Source organism: Wyeomyia smithii, chromosome 2 (genome assembly GCF_029784165.1).
Source record: "Wyeomyia smithii strain HCP4-BCI-WySm-NY-G18 chromosome 2, ASM2978416v1, whole genome shotgun sequence".
Taxonomy (NCBI): Eukaryota; Metazoa; Arthropoda; class Insecta; order Diptera; family Culicidae; genus Wyeomyia; species Wyeomyia smithii.
Window position 1 is genome coordinate 264,313,933 of NC_073695.1, and position 16,988 is coordinate 264,330,920.

The following is a 16,988-nucleotide window of genomic DNA, read 5'->3' on the forward strand; positions in this document are numbered from 1 at the left end:
AACCTCGTTTGATTTTGTTAAGCTGACACAAACGCCTAACAGAGAAGAAGAAAAAACTAAATGCAATCAATCTCTCAAATCTGTCTGCCAAATTTCTTTTAATACATTTGCTTCATCCAGTAGAATTAATAAGAAGCATCCAAGATGGAAAGAGAAACTCAACTGTCAAACCTTTGACGATCTACAAATTGATTGATCGTAAAGTGTTTCTTGATGTCAGTTGAAATATACCTTGGGTAATAAATCTAAATTGTTTATCTTTTTTTTTCAATTTAGCCTTAAACTCATAGTTTTCAATAGAGGCACATTCTTTTAACCTTTACTCGAACTTTCCTCAGTATGCATTTTACCCCTCTTTACCCCCATCACACTGAGACGAAATTATGGGAGACATTTTTGGCATCTGTCACCACCAGCCTGTTGCTCGCCAAATGCAAATTAACCCACTGAGCGGCCGGTTTTTTTTGCCAGCCGGCGGCCGGTCATCAACACATCGTGTCCGCTGGCTTAATGTCAAGGCTAAAGCTTAATTTTCCCCGGCAGCTTAAATCATTGTGATGGTAATCAGTAGTGGTTACTGAACACGCCCCACATGGCACACCAGACTGTGGATGCTGGCCAGACAGGTCTGGTTGTGAGTTTTTTTTTTTGTTTCTCATTTTTATGAAACAATTATGAACTCGAATTTGCAGAACGCAAACAAGTACAATCGAAAAGGGTTTTAGGAGTTGTAACAGGATATTACTAATTTGGCTACTTGTTTAGAAATATTGCCCAGATAAGATCAAAGCTTTTGAGAAAATTTATGCTGCTATGAAAATAATCTGATAAAGTTATTTTATCGAAACTTATTCACTGTTGTCATTGGGATTTTCATCACAACCACTCCATAGAGCACAGTCAGCTGCTGTGACCCTACATAATTGGCCACCCGTAGTTTTTGATCCCATTTTCGCAACGGTGTTTGGGCAAATTTTTTCTCGCTTCAAACCAGCTAACATCTAGCGGGGAGCTAACGAGCTCCGGGATAGGAAGTTTATTAGCCTGCGCTATCCCGCTGTGGAATCCTGGGAGTGGTGAAGGAGACACTTGATTTGTTAGACAGTCGGACAGGGCGAGGGTCGTTTTTATTATTGACAGTCATATTGCATTCGACACAAAAAAGGAAAGACGATGAGTGTTTATGAATTATGAAATCGTACACTTTTTTGCATGAGAGATTATGAGTATTGAGTGTTTGTTATTTGCAAGCCAATTATTAAAATATTTTAGCTTTGATACTGAATTATGCCCGAAAATACTTTTATTCAGAAGAATTTGACCACGCTATAGGTAAAAAAACAAGCTCCGTAGTTTGTAAAGAAAAAATGTTGACCAAATGAACTGAAATGATATCATTTTACAAAAAATTGAGGAATGGGAGGTGTAGGTCAGGTTTTTTACAACGTTCTAATGAAAAAAAAGAATGCCTGAAAAACCTTTCCACACTGAGCCAATACGAGTTTATCCCACTTGAAACCAAGACTAGTTACTCTGTCTACAAATTGGATTATGTCAGTTCTTATTTTTAAGTTTAGAAATCCATCAATACTGTCGCGATTTATAAGTAGAGCTTGTGATTTCTGAGCAATTAATCTTAAATTGTTTGAAAAAATGTTGAAGAAATTCAATTATTTGTTTATTAGTCTGCAAATCGACTCAGCATCCATATCCTTCCAGTTAATGAAAAGCTGGACATCATCATCGAAACACAGAAACATATGCACAGAACAATATTCCAAAATACTTGAAAGATCATTTATGTAAAAAGTAAAAAACTTAGGGCCAAGAACTGATCCCTGTGGAACCCCTAATGTGCCTGGTAAAAAGTTGGACAGCGTTATTATTAGGAATTAAGATTAAAAAAATAACATAAAAATGAACAAATCAGTGCTCAGAATGTTCACTGTCATGATATTCAAAAGCAGTGATTTTCACCCTTCTTTATATTGATAATCATACTACCCATGCGAACGTTGATATTCATGATACCAAACAAGCGATAAATACCGACAGAATAAACCTTAATACTCGTGTTGATAATTTGATCGAAAATTATTTCAAAATAGTGAAAATCAAAATAACCTTTTTTGACAATTTATACTGTACTGTGCGGTGTACAGCGTTTGAACAGACTTTCGCTACCTGGATTGATACTCACCGAAACTTCTCTGAATATTATTACGAGGCCTTTGATATTCATTCCACTGTCATTGAATATGATAAATGATATTCATGCATCGTCGCAATGAGCATAGGTTACTGAGTTGCACCAGAAAATAAATGTGCTGACACTCAGAACAATTCTATTCATCGACTCGTGAATAAATATCGATATTATAAGGCAATGGTACAAATACTGTTCGACGTTTCGTCCCTGATCATCAGGATGATCAGGAAAAACTGCTGTCTGTGATTTTCAGGCAATTCAGCAGAATTGTTTGTACCTACGGGTGTAAAGTAAACGGGTGTAAAGTAAATTTGCTAAGTTGTGATGTCTTAGTAATAATCACAAAAAAAGGTTGTAAATAAATCGAAAATAATTGAATTTTGAATTAATATGACGTAGAATAAATATTTTTTTTTTTATTTCAGTTTTCATCGAAGTTTTCTAACTTATCTCACCTGTGTTTTGTGCAAGGATATCAACAACAAAACAAAATGAGACTTTATGGAATTAAAATTACGAACAGAAGAAAAAGAATATTAGAAGAAAATGAAGGTAAAAATTTGACGGAAAAACACAACTAATTGTAAAATCACTGAATTAGGATGTACTGAAAATGTTTCAATTAAAAAAAATCAACACACAAAACAGGAACTAGACAATTGATTTGAATTGAACCAACAGGGAGTAAGAAATAGTAATGAATTGCATTTTTACGAAACAAAGTGATGATCACAATAAAATTATTAAATTATAATTCTAACAATTATAATAATCCTAGCAAAACCATGGTTATAAATAGTTCTTTAAATTCTATCATCAAAGTAATTAATCGGTTAGAGATCATAAAAAAACAGTTCGTGACAGCTCAATAAATTTACTTGTTTTTATCACCCTTTTCAACTCAGTAGTTTTATTGGACAAAACATCATACCGGAGACATCGAAGATTGCAGGTTCGAGTCCCATCTGGATGAGGAAAATTCTAAGTCTAAGTCACGCTTTCTGTCCTTGTTCAGTTTTCGCATGCTCGAAACATTACATACATTGTGTGTTGATCGAGGCGTGCTAAGAACGGGACACAACAGTAGAGGGGTGATCGATCTCATTCTTAGGGTAAATTACCTTCCCAATAGTTATTTGGCTGAAACACCATGCCGAAGACTTCGGAGATTGCGGTTTCAAGTCCCGTCCAGATGAGAGTTTTTTTTTCTAAGTCACACCTTCACTCCTTATTCATTTTTCGTATCCTCGCAATATTATGTACATTGCTAATTTTACTAAATTTATGTTATATTGAAGTTCATAATTTTATGATTTTAGGTTCGAACAGAAGGAAATCAGAAAACAAACAATAAATTAGTACCAAAATATTTTATCGGATCAAAAATTGCATTATTTGCGGTTCTTTTCACTACTGGCTGATTTTTTTAACCCTCTTGTATCTTAAAAATATTTTAATCCTCTTGTGTCTTAAAAATGCTCAAACAAAAAAATAATTGAATTGAAATCAAATAAATATAATAAACAAACTTCTACAACTTATTTTGACATAATTTTGTAACTTATTCTGATCTGGGAGTATCCCTACCCCCTCTGTGGTTTGTTACAAAACATTTTTTGTTCAAAACCCATTTTTATTCTAAATTTGATAATTCCGTCTGGAAAATTTCACGTAAGAAACAACTATCACCCCGAGGTAAAATGAGTCAATCTCGAGATATTCCATTTTGATGAAGCCAGTTTTGAATTTCTTCATTTTACATCAAAGAAGCTTATTTATTGGATAATGTTTGTTAACTTTCTAAATCAAAGAAGAACCCACCAAATGATTTTTAGGATTTCTCTGCCTTCAAGGAATCCAAGGATTTCTTTTGTAAACTTATATCGCTAATTTGTTTTATTCTACGTTAATACCAAATTGAAAATAATTTTCTTTTTATTTTCTCGTTGCAATGAGATGAATAATTATGAAAAGAATTTAAAAACATGCATAACAACGATTTACTTACTTTATTAATATTTCAATAAAGTTTAAAAATCATTAATTGAATAACTGAACGGAGGAAAAGTCTGGCAACACTGCTGCAAAAAAGATATTTAAATATTCTATAAGACAAACATTTTCTTTTCTTTCCTCAGTTAATTCATTCATTTCTTTCTTGATTCAGACATTTGATGAATATGATTAAATATGATACGGAGACAATCTTAACTGGTTTTGTAAAAATGATTGGGTAAAGAACGGCTTAAGCAGTAGCGCCTATTTTAATCAGTCGAGGAAAACAGGCCTCAAACTCCTGCATTTTGATCAATATCGACAATTTCAATGATGGAAACGAAAACTGTGATTGTCTAGCTGTCTTACGAATATGAGAAATACCGTTAATCACAAAGCAATCTGTGAACAATCACCATTTGAAACAAATCGACCTATATCGTAACCATTCAGAAGCCACTTCGGGCGCTACAAAAAAACACCTGCAAAACTGATGGAAACTGCTTAAAATAGGTTCGGGGTGATTGGAATAGTGTCCCTCGATTCGTAACTTTGATTGATGATTGTCAAAGTTTGCAAACTTAGTTTTACAATCTAAAAACAAGTTCTGATAGAGAAAACGATAGCGAACAGATTGATATACTACTGTTCGAGTTTCACCCAACACATTTCGAGTATTTCGTCTGAATACACAGGCGGTTCCTAAAGCTGCTTAAAATATGTTCCCTACCCTATATCTCGAGATTGACTCATATTACCGCAGGGTGATAGTTGTTTTTTACGTGCAATATTCCCAGGAATACGATGAAATTATCAAATTTGAAATGAAAATAAATACATTTGCCGAAAAATTTAAGGTTAGTTTTAAAATACGAAAATAAGCCATCTGGCAACACTTCCGATCAAAAATTATATTTGTTTCGAGTTTCTTGGTTTATTTTATTTAATTCAATTCAAATTGTGAGAAAAGAAATAAAGGGTTTTTAAACAAGCATTTCTTGTCTTGTTTTTTTGCAACAAAGAGAGGGAAGTACCCCCCCACTTATGGTCACTTTTCAGCACTTTTGCGGAAAAAAATCAGACCCGAGCTGTCTTGCCATTTCTGGTCCCTACAAACCGAAATTTGCAGCTTGAATATGTTGTACATCAAGCGGGTTTAAAAACCATACGTGTGTAAAGTAAATATCGATAGTCCTGAAGCGCTCCCTTGTGGTGCTTTCGTGCAAATCTTTATATCTTCCATAGCTGTACCACAAAAGATCAAAATAATGGTCGCAGTGGTCCAAATCTTACAAAAAAAGTATCTTCCATAGCTAAATTCCTATGTTCCTTTCCCCTAACCGGCGTCAAAGATCGCTTGGTACTTTCACACGTTTTCTTCCGTTTTGCACATTTTTCTGAATCTAATCTTCCACTTGATTATAAATTTGATTTCTTTGGTTCTCTTTTGCTTTTACACACGACAGAGGTTTTTACCAATGTTTGTTTCATGCACACTTGTACCTGTACACTTAAACGTCAAATAACAACATAAAAAAGTTTTGCTTTGTAAAGTTTTTCATACTTTAAGCTGCTATTTGGCATACATTTGCGTTTTGCCCTCAAAACCTGTTATTCATAGTATTCATAGCTGGGAATAAATAACCAATTTAATGCAAAACCTAAGCCTTGAAAAAGCAGTACCCCTTCGGTTCACGTGTGCCAACCCAAATAAAGTATTGAACAGTACTGGCAAAAGGATCCGAGCAAGCAGAGAAACCAGAACCCGGCAACTACCAAAAAACACCCGGCCACATGCTAGATGTACTCACGGCAAAAAATGACATCGATGTTCGACAAAACCGTTAATTTATGTTTCCGTCCCACGCGACCATTATTGCGGTTGACAGTTATGTGCCGTGATGGTGGTGGGTGAGCGGAAGAAAAATGTCTTCCTTTAATTCCGATTGTCGAAAATAAAAGTTGAAACTACATGTCATGTATGTAGAGTTTCAAATTCATTGAACTTCAACCAATTTAACCCGCGTAGGCCGACTGGCTTGCCACGCTTAGTGCCTTCCCGGCTTCCTGTTTACCTCCGGTGCAGAATGCACCCCGCAGCTTGGGTCGGGTCGAGGTTTAATGGGTTTTATTGCTGTTTGCTTCGCTGGATGGAACGTTTTATTCGGGAAGGAAATCGAAAGGCACGCGACCAAGGGTGATGGCCGCGCAGGGGTAACCGTTGGATCTATCTATCCGACAGGCAGCTTCGACGTTAGTGAGCTGGAAGGCGACTCAATAGAAGATAACAGTATTGTGAAAACGGCAACTAAATTTTATCATCCAGAAACAATTATTCAGAGGTTAAGTAGAGATACCCTCATTAATTTATTGATTCGATTTAGTTTTTTGAACATAAATTGTTGTGTTCGAGTGGACTTGAAATTGTGAATGAACCTTAGAGTTCATATAATTGCTGCATTCCAGCTGAGACCTTCACCTGCCGAGCAAATTGTGTTGTCCGGCATAGTTTCATCTTAATCATAATCCACTCCACACCAACTCTAACCTAATTGATCTAGATCAGCGAGTGTTATGTTAGCACATTTTCAATTAAGTTTAACCGACTCTTGTAGACTCAGCGCACATGTTCCGACAATAAAACCTTCACTCATATGCTGCGGGGTTTTATCTAACCTCAAACATCTCGCATGCATACAGGCAGGCGCAGCATGACACGTAAAGTGTCCTACTCCTTGGTAGTGCCATTTGCCTTGCGAATCAGACCCCGATGACGCAAGTGTAATATGGGGATAATTTATGCACCACTATTTCTTTCGCATTGCTGCCGTCGCCGTCATCGTCGTCGCTGATAAAAACATATATGCAAAGTGGACCCCGATGACGCGACCATTTTTCCCTGCCGTGAGCGCACCCGTAAAGGGATGGTGTCATGTGCTGAACTGAACCGAATGCTTCTTGTCCAAGGTTCGAGTTGTTATTTAATGGTTTCGAGAGAAAGAATTGCTAATGCATGTGTACGTGTAATTTTCTTGGAATGCTTTCAATTGCTTTCCGCCGAGAAGTGACCATCATAAACCTTGCTGCGTTCATGGAAAGCTATTTGTGAAATCCTGCACATTCTTTCCTCGGTTCGCATTTGTCAGCATTAATCAATTGTGGGATGTAAAATTACTATAGCGCACTCTGCAATCGTTCGTGTGGTTCACAACAATCGCTGCACCTGTGTGTCTCCATATGTCATGCTACTCAAATCTAGAATCTAAACCAAAGCTCATGAGATTCATGTCACGATACTTTTACTGCCCATTTAATGACTAATTAGAATATGCCCCCCCAAGTACATACATGGATAGTTTTGAATACGACATAACTTCCTTCCTGTCACCGTACAGTAGTATTTCTATGACGCCGTTAACGGCTCTATCTCTCTTGAGGTTGGAATGTGAATGAACACACTGCGCTGCGCACTATATTAGATTGCCGTGCTAACTAACCATCCACTATTTAACTACCGGCCGGCCGTGCGTTGTCTTTGATGTGACATACTGGCCCATAAAAAGAAAACGAGAATAAATTACGACTCTTCGGCTGCTTCACTCGCACTACTACGGGCCGTTGTTGATTTGTTGATGAGTAATTAATTTCCACTGTATTTGAATGTGAAGTAAGTAATATGCGTGTGCAATTGATTCGTTTTAATCAACATTCAACCGGTTTTTAACAATGTTTAAACGCGTACGATTTGTTTGTTCAATTGTTGAGGTTATATTTTGTTTTTGCAGCGGTTTTAGATTATTGACAGCTAGAAGGTTAATGTGACTTTGTTCTTTCTAAAAGTAATCAATGGAAATTTTTATCACGCATTTTCCCAAAACCGATGCCATGAACTGTGGAACTAACTTTACAGTGTTTCTTGTTCAGTCTATCGTTTTACGAGCTCTTTCGTCTCAGTGAAGTGGTGGATCCGAAATTTAAACTCTAACCTTCCCAGCCAATTTTTGTGGTTTGTGGTGAGTTGAAAAAAACCTTCCAGTTGGTCTCGAGTACTGGCCTAACAAACCAGTCGCCGTAGGTTCGAGTCTCAGCTCGCTAGAGAAGAGCGTAGCGCTAGCCTCGCAATTGTTCTGTACATTAACCAGTTGGCTGCGAATCTGTGTTTAATAATGAACAGGAGGTCAAGTTCCGAAATGGAATCCCGATCAGACGATTATAACAAACGGGTAACACAAATATATCTGAACTTGATAGAAATACCAAAGCCTGTAATATTCTTGACTTGTCAGAATGATAAAAAGTACAGAATTGTATCAAATTTTGTTATCATTCACTTGGATGCTCAAAATTGTGTTTTTTAAAAGCATATTAATAACAATATTTGTTATTCAATTGACAAAAAATTGTACACTCTAACTAATTCTGATCTTTTTTTGCCAAAATTCTTACAAAACTTGCTATAATTTGTAATAATCACTAAGTAATTTTGATAGGAATTCTGATATTTTAACTATTAACGAGACCGAGTTTAGAACACAAGTTGATACAAAAAGCTCGTTACAAAATATCAAGATAGTTATCTTAGTTGCGTATTAACGTCAAGTTTCTTTAAAAAAAATTAAAAAAAAATTCAACTCTTTTTTTTTAAATTGAAATTTAATGTTAAGTTTTAATTTTTTTTGGTCAAAACAATTTTTTTTGTACAGTGTATATTTTTTTATGGTGCATTTTTAATTCTCTACAACTCATTCTCATACAGTTTTTCTATACAACCAACGGTTTCTGGGCTACAATGCTTCGAATAAAACCTATGCCAAAAGGCATACGCCCTTTTAGAATGTAACTCATGGGTGTAAAAAATCTCTCCATCTGTGAAAAATGCTCAGTTTGCTTAGCCAAATACGTGTGCAAAGTTTCATTCAAATCAAAAATGGTCGATATTACCATAGGTCATTTGACGCGATCTTGCTCTTATTTGCTTTTTCTTATAGATATAATTTCTGTTGCTTCTGTTAACAAGTAATTTTGAATGCCGAGTTTTTTTGCTTTTAGCAGTCATAATATTATAATATAATACATATATAATACAAAAATGCATTTAGGTCACTTTTTATGCGAATTTTGGGATTTTTGCGGTATGTTTTGACGTAGAATTAAGTCTTACGACATCATTATGGATGCAAATTGAAAGCTCAAGACAATGCCAAATATCATCCAGTATGGGTTTTTTTTTGGAAACGGAATGAAACTAGAGGTTTGAAACCGACATCTGATGTCATTTTGAATTTCAAGATGGTGACTTCTGGTTTCTTGCACACAATCTAAAATGTCCGAATACTACCCAACATGGATATTTTCGGAATTTGGATGATACTCTGAAACCTAAAATCGACTCCAGACGCAATTTAGAAATACATGCTTGCAACTTCCGATTCCTGGAAAACAGTATAAAATGACCAAATATCACCTAATATGAGTACTTCCAGAATTAAAATGATGAATGATCAGAATGGGACCGAAACCAGAGACCTCAAAGACCTGAAATTGGCCCAGACGCAATTTTGAAATTCAAAATGATTTCTGAAAAACAGCCAAAATAGCCGCATGTTATATAATGTGGTTATTCCCGGAACCGGGATGATCGACCCCAAATGATATTTTGAATCTTTTCAAAGTAACTGCATTATACACTACTGGCTCTGCACCCACTCTCTTCGTTTGTTCTTTTCATGATAAGAAGGTGCCCTACCAAAAACTGTGTTTCAGCAGCCTTCAACATTATTTCCAGATAACTTCCAGCCCATCAAACAACTCTTCTCTTGAGGATTACCGATCATTAAATAAAGAAATGGACGAAAGAGAATTATTGCTGAAATTAACCGCCATCGAATCGAATTGATTAACCGCACGCGGAATATCAATAGGTTACATTCCTTAAGCTATTGCAAAAAATACATTGACATTAGACAGGCTGTCGAAATTCTACATAAATCTTGCGGTCATGTTTCATACACAATCTATTAAGCTTGTTAATGATTTTTCATTTTTAAATTGTTTTTCGCAGTATCGATTGTTTTAAAAGCGAACGTCCGAATATTCTTTGATCTTTTTTGCTTTCGATTCTTATTTTGATTCGCAGGAACTGCTTCCGTTCATTAAGCAGACAGTATGTGAGTAGAGAAAGAACGAAAAATAAGCGAACTGGAAATATGATACAGATTTGGAAAAATATACCGCATCCCGACGGGACGCTTGCACAGCAGTGTGTGTAGTTAGGGATGAGCAATAGAATAAGTCGACAGCGGAATGTGATACGATATAGATTGTGGAACAGTACCACCGTCCCCCGTAGTTTAATTGGTCAAAACACCATGCCGGAGACAGGGAGATTGCGGGTTCATGTCCCGTCGGGATGCGGTATATTTTTCCGAATCTGAATCATATTTCCAGTTCGCTTATTTTTCGTTCTTTCTCTACTCACATACTGTCTGCTTAATGAGCTTGCGTGTTAACGGAAAAAGCCGTTGTTAAAAATAGAAATTCAGTTCGAAAAAACTGCTTCCGTCTTTTTCGAAAATATTCAGAGACCATGAAAATATTTTAGAAGTAAAATTTGTTCTACACGGAATCTAGAATTTACGCAATCTTTTTGTACTCAGAGAAAATAAAAAGGAATAGAAATGAAAATACATTTCTAAAACATAGAATCTGGCGAGAAATAAGAAAATATAACATAATCTTGCAAAAAATGACGAACAATGACGGAAAAAGACAAAAAATGACAGGAAATGACATCAATAATATGAATTATAAAAGTGATAAGAAACAGATATGACAAAATAATGAGAGAAATGTACAAAAATAAGTGAAAAATGACAAGGAACGATAAAAAATGACAAGCTGTTATCAACAAAAAATCTTATCAGTAGAAAATAAATGATGACAAGAGATGAGAAGAAAAAACGTTAGTGAATGAAACAAAATGAATGGAAATGATCATAGCTGGCAAGAAATGACAGAAAATGATATACTAAAAGAAATGACAATATATAATTAATTGAGAAAGTTAGGTAACTGTGATGTTTGTTCAAAATTGCAAACTTGGAGGGGGGTCTGGTTGTTCAGCGTTACGTAACTTAACGGAGGAGGAGTCATTTCGAACAACAAACAAACAAAGAAATAATAAAAATTGATAAGACCGTGCGAGAAATGATAAGAAAGGTAAATGAGGACAAATGAAAACAAAAAATAAAAATAAATTAAAAAATATTGTAACGACAAAATATGACAAGGAATGTCGAACAATCATGGAAAAAGACAAGAAATTATAATAAATGACAGGAATGAAAAAAAATGCAATATAAAACACGAAATTTAAAAACAGAAAATGATGAATGACGAAATTGAAAACAGGGAGAAAGGACGAGAATAATTGAAATAACAGATAATACACAAAAATTTACTAAAAATGACCAAAATGAAAAGGAATAATAATTAAAAATGACATAAAGCAAGAAAAATGCTAGAAAATGACAAGTAGCAACGAGAAATGACATGAACTGAAAGGTTATAACTGAAAAAAGACGACAATAGACAAGAAAAGACCATAAACAACGACAAGAAATTACGGAAATAACAAGATTTGATGACAGGACAAGAAATAAAGATAAACAGTGGAGCCAAGAAGAAAATGACATAGATAGACAAGATAAATGACAAGATAGATCCCAAATGACAAGTAATGGGATGAAATAACTCGAATATCGAAACTCACATAGTATGAAACATAACTGACAAGAGAAGACAAGAAATTTAATAAATGACAACAATGACAAAATTACAAAATATGTCAAGAAATGTCTAGTTACGGCAGAAAAAAATGACTGAAAGAGACAAAATTAAAATGAATAAAAATAAGGAATGGCAACATTTGACGAGAAATGGGAAGAAAAGACAATAATGATTAATGAAAAATAAGAACAAAAACTTTGAAATGAAATGTCAGGAATATAAGCGAATTTCCGTTAGTGACAAAACTGACAAAAAAAAAACAAAAATAACAGAAATAATAAAAGTGACAAAAATGTCAAAAAATTCCGACGTGTAAAATATGTTATAAAGAAAAATAACAATCATGTCAAAAACATCTAAAATAACATAAGAGACAAAATGACAGAAATTCACATTAACAAAAATAAAAGAAATGTACAAAATAACAAACAAATGACGCAGATAAAGAAGCGAATAAAATTCTTAAGTATCAGAATTGTCAAAAACATCTAAAATTTCAAAAATGTCAGAAGTAAAATTTCAGAACTAACAAAAATGTAAAAAATTTAAATTGCCAAATGTAAAAATAATGTTTAGAATACCAAACATGTTCGAAATTTCAAAATCGCGAAATTCAAAAATGGTGAAAGTGTCAATAAGTTCATAAATATCAAATCTGTCTAACAACTCAAAAAAGTCAATATTTTCAAAATGTCAATAAAATCAAGAAGGTCAAAAATGCAAAAAATGTCGAAAATATCAAAAATTTCAAAAATGGTGAAACTAAATATTACATGAATTTTACAGACAAATTTTATTGTTACTCTTTTGTTTTCATTTTTGTTCCAATATAAACCCAGTTTAGTGCTCATTCTGTCATTTATTCCATTTATATATGAATTAGAACTCAATTTAATGGCCTTCGTGTTTTGTTTTTTTTCAATAGCTATACTTAAATAAAGATTAAACTATACTAAAATAAAGATAAAATCACCCAAATTGTAAAAATGCTGCAATAAAACGAAGTTGATATATATTGAATAAATTCCATAGCAGAAACTAATTGAGTCGAGAAAGGAAAGTAAACTGAGATATAAAACAAGAAAATAATGAAAGCGTTTCTTAAAAAAACAGTAGAAATATTCGATAAAAAATGAGATAAAGTTGAGCAAGTTGGTGACCTAATCATGTTCTTTTACAAATTTTTAAGTAATGTATAAATTTCTTAAAGATCACAAATAAAGTACAAACTTATGGACGGAACCACGCATAAAATTGTGAAACACAAAACAAGAAAGTGTGAAACTGAAAAAAAGAACGAAAACTAAAGATCATATAAATAAAAGAAATAAAATGAAGTGATGGAATATATTTTTCTGATGAAAAATCATGTAGGACTACGTCTTTGTTTTCTATGCTGTGGTACATTGTGTAAAAGTGCAAATGAAACTGGTAAAAGTGCAAATGAAACGGTAATTACAGTATAACTACAAAAATTACTCCAATTTTGTGACATGTCAGTTTAGAATTCATCATTGCTTAGCAGAGAAAATTGATGAAAAGCTTCAAGGTTAAATTTCAGCGAACAATGATTCAATAGCTTGAAAACCGATGTCTTGAAGGGTATCATTTTGGCATAGACAACAACAGGCTTGGTATAGCACGCACAGCAATGCTGTTTCCTATCCTATGTGCTTGGTGCTTGATGCGTTTCTTCGGCTCGGCACGCAACAAATAAAGAACAGTAACAAACAGCGTACACTAAAGTCTCTTTTTGCACGATTTTACGCGTCTTTTTTAATGCGGGTCTCGTAATTTCCACGGTTATTTACGTGAATTTTGGAATTAACGCGCTTTTTTACGCAGAATTCCCAGAAAAGTCATCTTTACGCGACATGCTTTTAATGGGTTTTCATTTTTAAAACATTTATTTAGAGTATCCGATGGGATTACCTAATTCAATTACTGAAGATACACTGATTTGGCCTAGCCTTTCTATATATTTTCTTCATTTGCAGTTCGATTCGCTGGCGTAATTTTTTTTTTGATGGACCCGCGTAGAAAATACTTTAGTGTATATCTCTTTCATGGTGCCAATACTACGGTTACATGGACCGCCCGGTGTGACTCTGAGGCATTGTTTGTTTGCTTTTCTTCGCTTTGTGCCGTCTTCTTGTATTCTGATTTTCGCTATATTACATGTTGCAACTAGAGATCTATGTTCGAAGTCGTTTCTCAATATAAACGCTGACGACGTATGCTGCAAGTGATAATATATTTTGCGTTGTTACACATTGTTCATCTTGGTATGGTTATAAGACATTAAGCTTTTGGTTTTTGAGTAAATCGAATTAATTTTGTTTTTGTTGCACTAACTGAAATTCTTGATACTCATTCAACAACCACGACGAGTACGATATCTAAAAGTGTTAACTTAAGTGTAAACTCACAAAAATGAAAAAAAAACGGAAAAATGTGGGAACCGAACAGAGTTGCAAAAAATACAATAAGGGGTTTCTTAGCTTGAAGAAGTCATTTTTTCATGAATCACGGTTGGCAACCTGTGAAATTTTTTTAGAAAGTCAAAATGTTCCCCAAAAATACTATAAATGACATTATCTTTCAATTTAGGGTTGAGCACGTTTCACTTGTGCAACATCGGTTTTTTGGGACACTTTGCTTTATATGATGGTGTATCTTTTTTTCGAATATTTTGTTATTCTTACATAAAGTTTTCACACAACCTTACTAGAGTTGTTTATTTTTTATCATAATTTGATATTTCTATCAGAATTGTATTATCTGTTTCTCTTTTTTGTGATATTCTAATAGTTTAAGTACTTGTCTTTGTTTCAAATTTTCAACTTGTTTTCTTTGTAAAGCGAATATGGATCATATCAACGATGATAGCAAATGATCTTCAAACTTTAAAATAAGTTCACGGCAGCGAGGCCTAGACTTTCAACCTGTTGTCAATTGCGTTGAAGTAGTTCCCCATACCCGCCATCACTCGCATATTATTGCAATTGCTCGATATAATTAATTCCCGTACACGACGACGTCCCTCGGAAAAACATTCCTGCTAAATGACAGCAAAGCTCAAACAATTTAATTCACATCGAATCGCTGTCAATATCGTGTCAAGTTTATCGCTAGTAGCAGCCGCCTCATTAGCACTCGATTGCTACACGTTTCTCGCTGAAATAAATATATGTATATCGATCGCAGCAGCTACTTCGAAGAATTATTTCCTCTCCCACGGAAATATCATTTAATTGCGATGCGATCGGCCGAAGTCAGCCGTCTCGTCGTGCCGTGCCATGTGAGCGCGATTGTATACAAACAAACCCTTCAGCTTAATACCTGTTAACAACAATCGCTTGGATTGCGCTAAGCTAAGGTTAATTATTGCCTCTATGTATAACACATATCTATCTACTTTTGCTGCTGTTGCTGCTGCGTCATATGCGGCAGTATCAGCAGCGCGTTCCGCAAATGCAATTCATGACTAATCATGAATTATATATTTTTTCGTCCCTCTCTCTCTTTCGCGTCGTTTAGGTTGCTGTGGTTCATCCGTGCTCGAGGTATTGTTCCGTTTCAGAACTCGAACGCCGGCCGGTCCGGAGATTAGCAGCTGGTTGTGCCCGCAGCGGAAAGGTTGATCGTAGTGACAACTGACAACTCGAATTTTGTGTTGATCGGTTGCGAGGTCGGAAGTGTGAGGCAGATTTTGAAGTTTTATCACTCCACAGAGTGCGAGTGCGAATTACATCGATTGTTTCAAGCGTTTAGAAAGAAGAGGCTCAAGTGTCTGCAGAGCAAAAGTCAAGTGTTGTGTAGTCGAAGAGGAAGAAAAATTACTCCGTCAAAGCAAAAGTGGTTCAGGTTAAACGAGTGTATAATTTTGATGTGATTGAGCATCACTCAAGTGTGTACGCATTATTTCTTGAATACAATAATCAAACAAAATCATTGTCGGTCCTGGATAGACGTCGTTAACCACAACCCGGCAAGCACAGAACATAATCCGCCGACCTACTTCGTTCGTGTAAGATCCGACATCTAAAGTAAGTAATAAAATGTTTAATTTATTCATCACCACAGACCCTTCCATTCGCTTTCTCTCTCCTTCGTTACTTTTTTATTCATATTTCTGTTTAAGTGTGCCAGCAATTATGACGCCTTAAGTGTTTCGTGATTTTGACCAAGCGATGTTTATGACGAATTGGTTCTAAACAACGACCGGCGGAGAAAGATGTTTGATTGTGTGTGTGTTTGTAGGAAGTTCCAAAGTAAAGCAACCAAAACATGCAACTAACCACAGATCCGTTACAATTTGTAGCATTCTTCCAGTGCGGCGCTGCACCGCGGCCTGACTGGGGTCTTTGTAGCGTGACGAAGCGCGATTTAATTATTTTACTTTTAAGTGCCTTGCTGTGCCTAACTGGAACTGTGGAAGCGAAGGTAAAGGCCCAACAATTCATTTCGAAGTAAAATGAGCTTTCCTGGAGTAGCCACATTTGTGTTTCGTATTCTCAAGTGTAACAGCCAAATTTAACGACTTGTTTGTTTCCCCTTCAAAATAAGGGGCTAAAATACGTACGATGTTTTCAAGTGACTGTGGTGTAGGTTATGAGATGGGAACGAGCTGGACATGCAACAGGCATTAAAAAACGTTGCGTTTTAATCAGTTCGAAATTCGAGGAATATTTTGGCAACCAGACAAAATAAAGCAGCATAGTAAAAAACGGGAAGTTCGAATCGTCATAATTTATAAAATCATAATAAAATAAAAATTGAATTGGCGAATTCGCCAGAAACCCAACTAATCTGGTCGCAGTCATTCGCAAACTTTACCGCTGCGGAAACAATAAACGCAATTATATTTCAAGAGCTTGCCATCGTTGACGTAATTCCGCTAAAATAGAACAAGGAACTAAACTGTATTCGTAGATCAGACGGAATAAGCAGTGAGCGGAAACAACACGAAAAAAAGATGCAAATGAGACAAGTA

At 35.1% G+C, this 16,988-nt stretch overlaps 1 protein-coding gene across 4 annotated transcripts in view; it reads left to right on the forward strand.

The window, feature by feature from the left end:
* The window catches only part of LOC129721167 (protein unzipped), a 200,113-nt gene that overhangs the window by 106,931 nt on the left and 76,194 nt on the right, over window positions 1-16,988 (forward strand). For 2 of the 4 annotated variants that reach the window (XM_055673429.1, XM_055673430.1), the window contains one exon: window positions 15,533-16,041. The exons of the other annotated variants lie outside the window; for them this stretch is intronic. The gene's annotated coding sequence lies outside the window, so the exon portion shown is untranslated. The remainder of the gene's footprint in view (window positions 1-15,532; window positions 16,042-16,988) is intronic. 4 annotated transcript variants of the gene reach the window in all.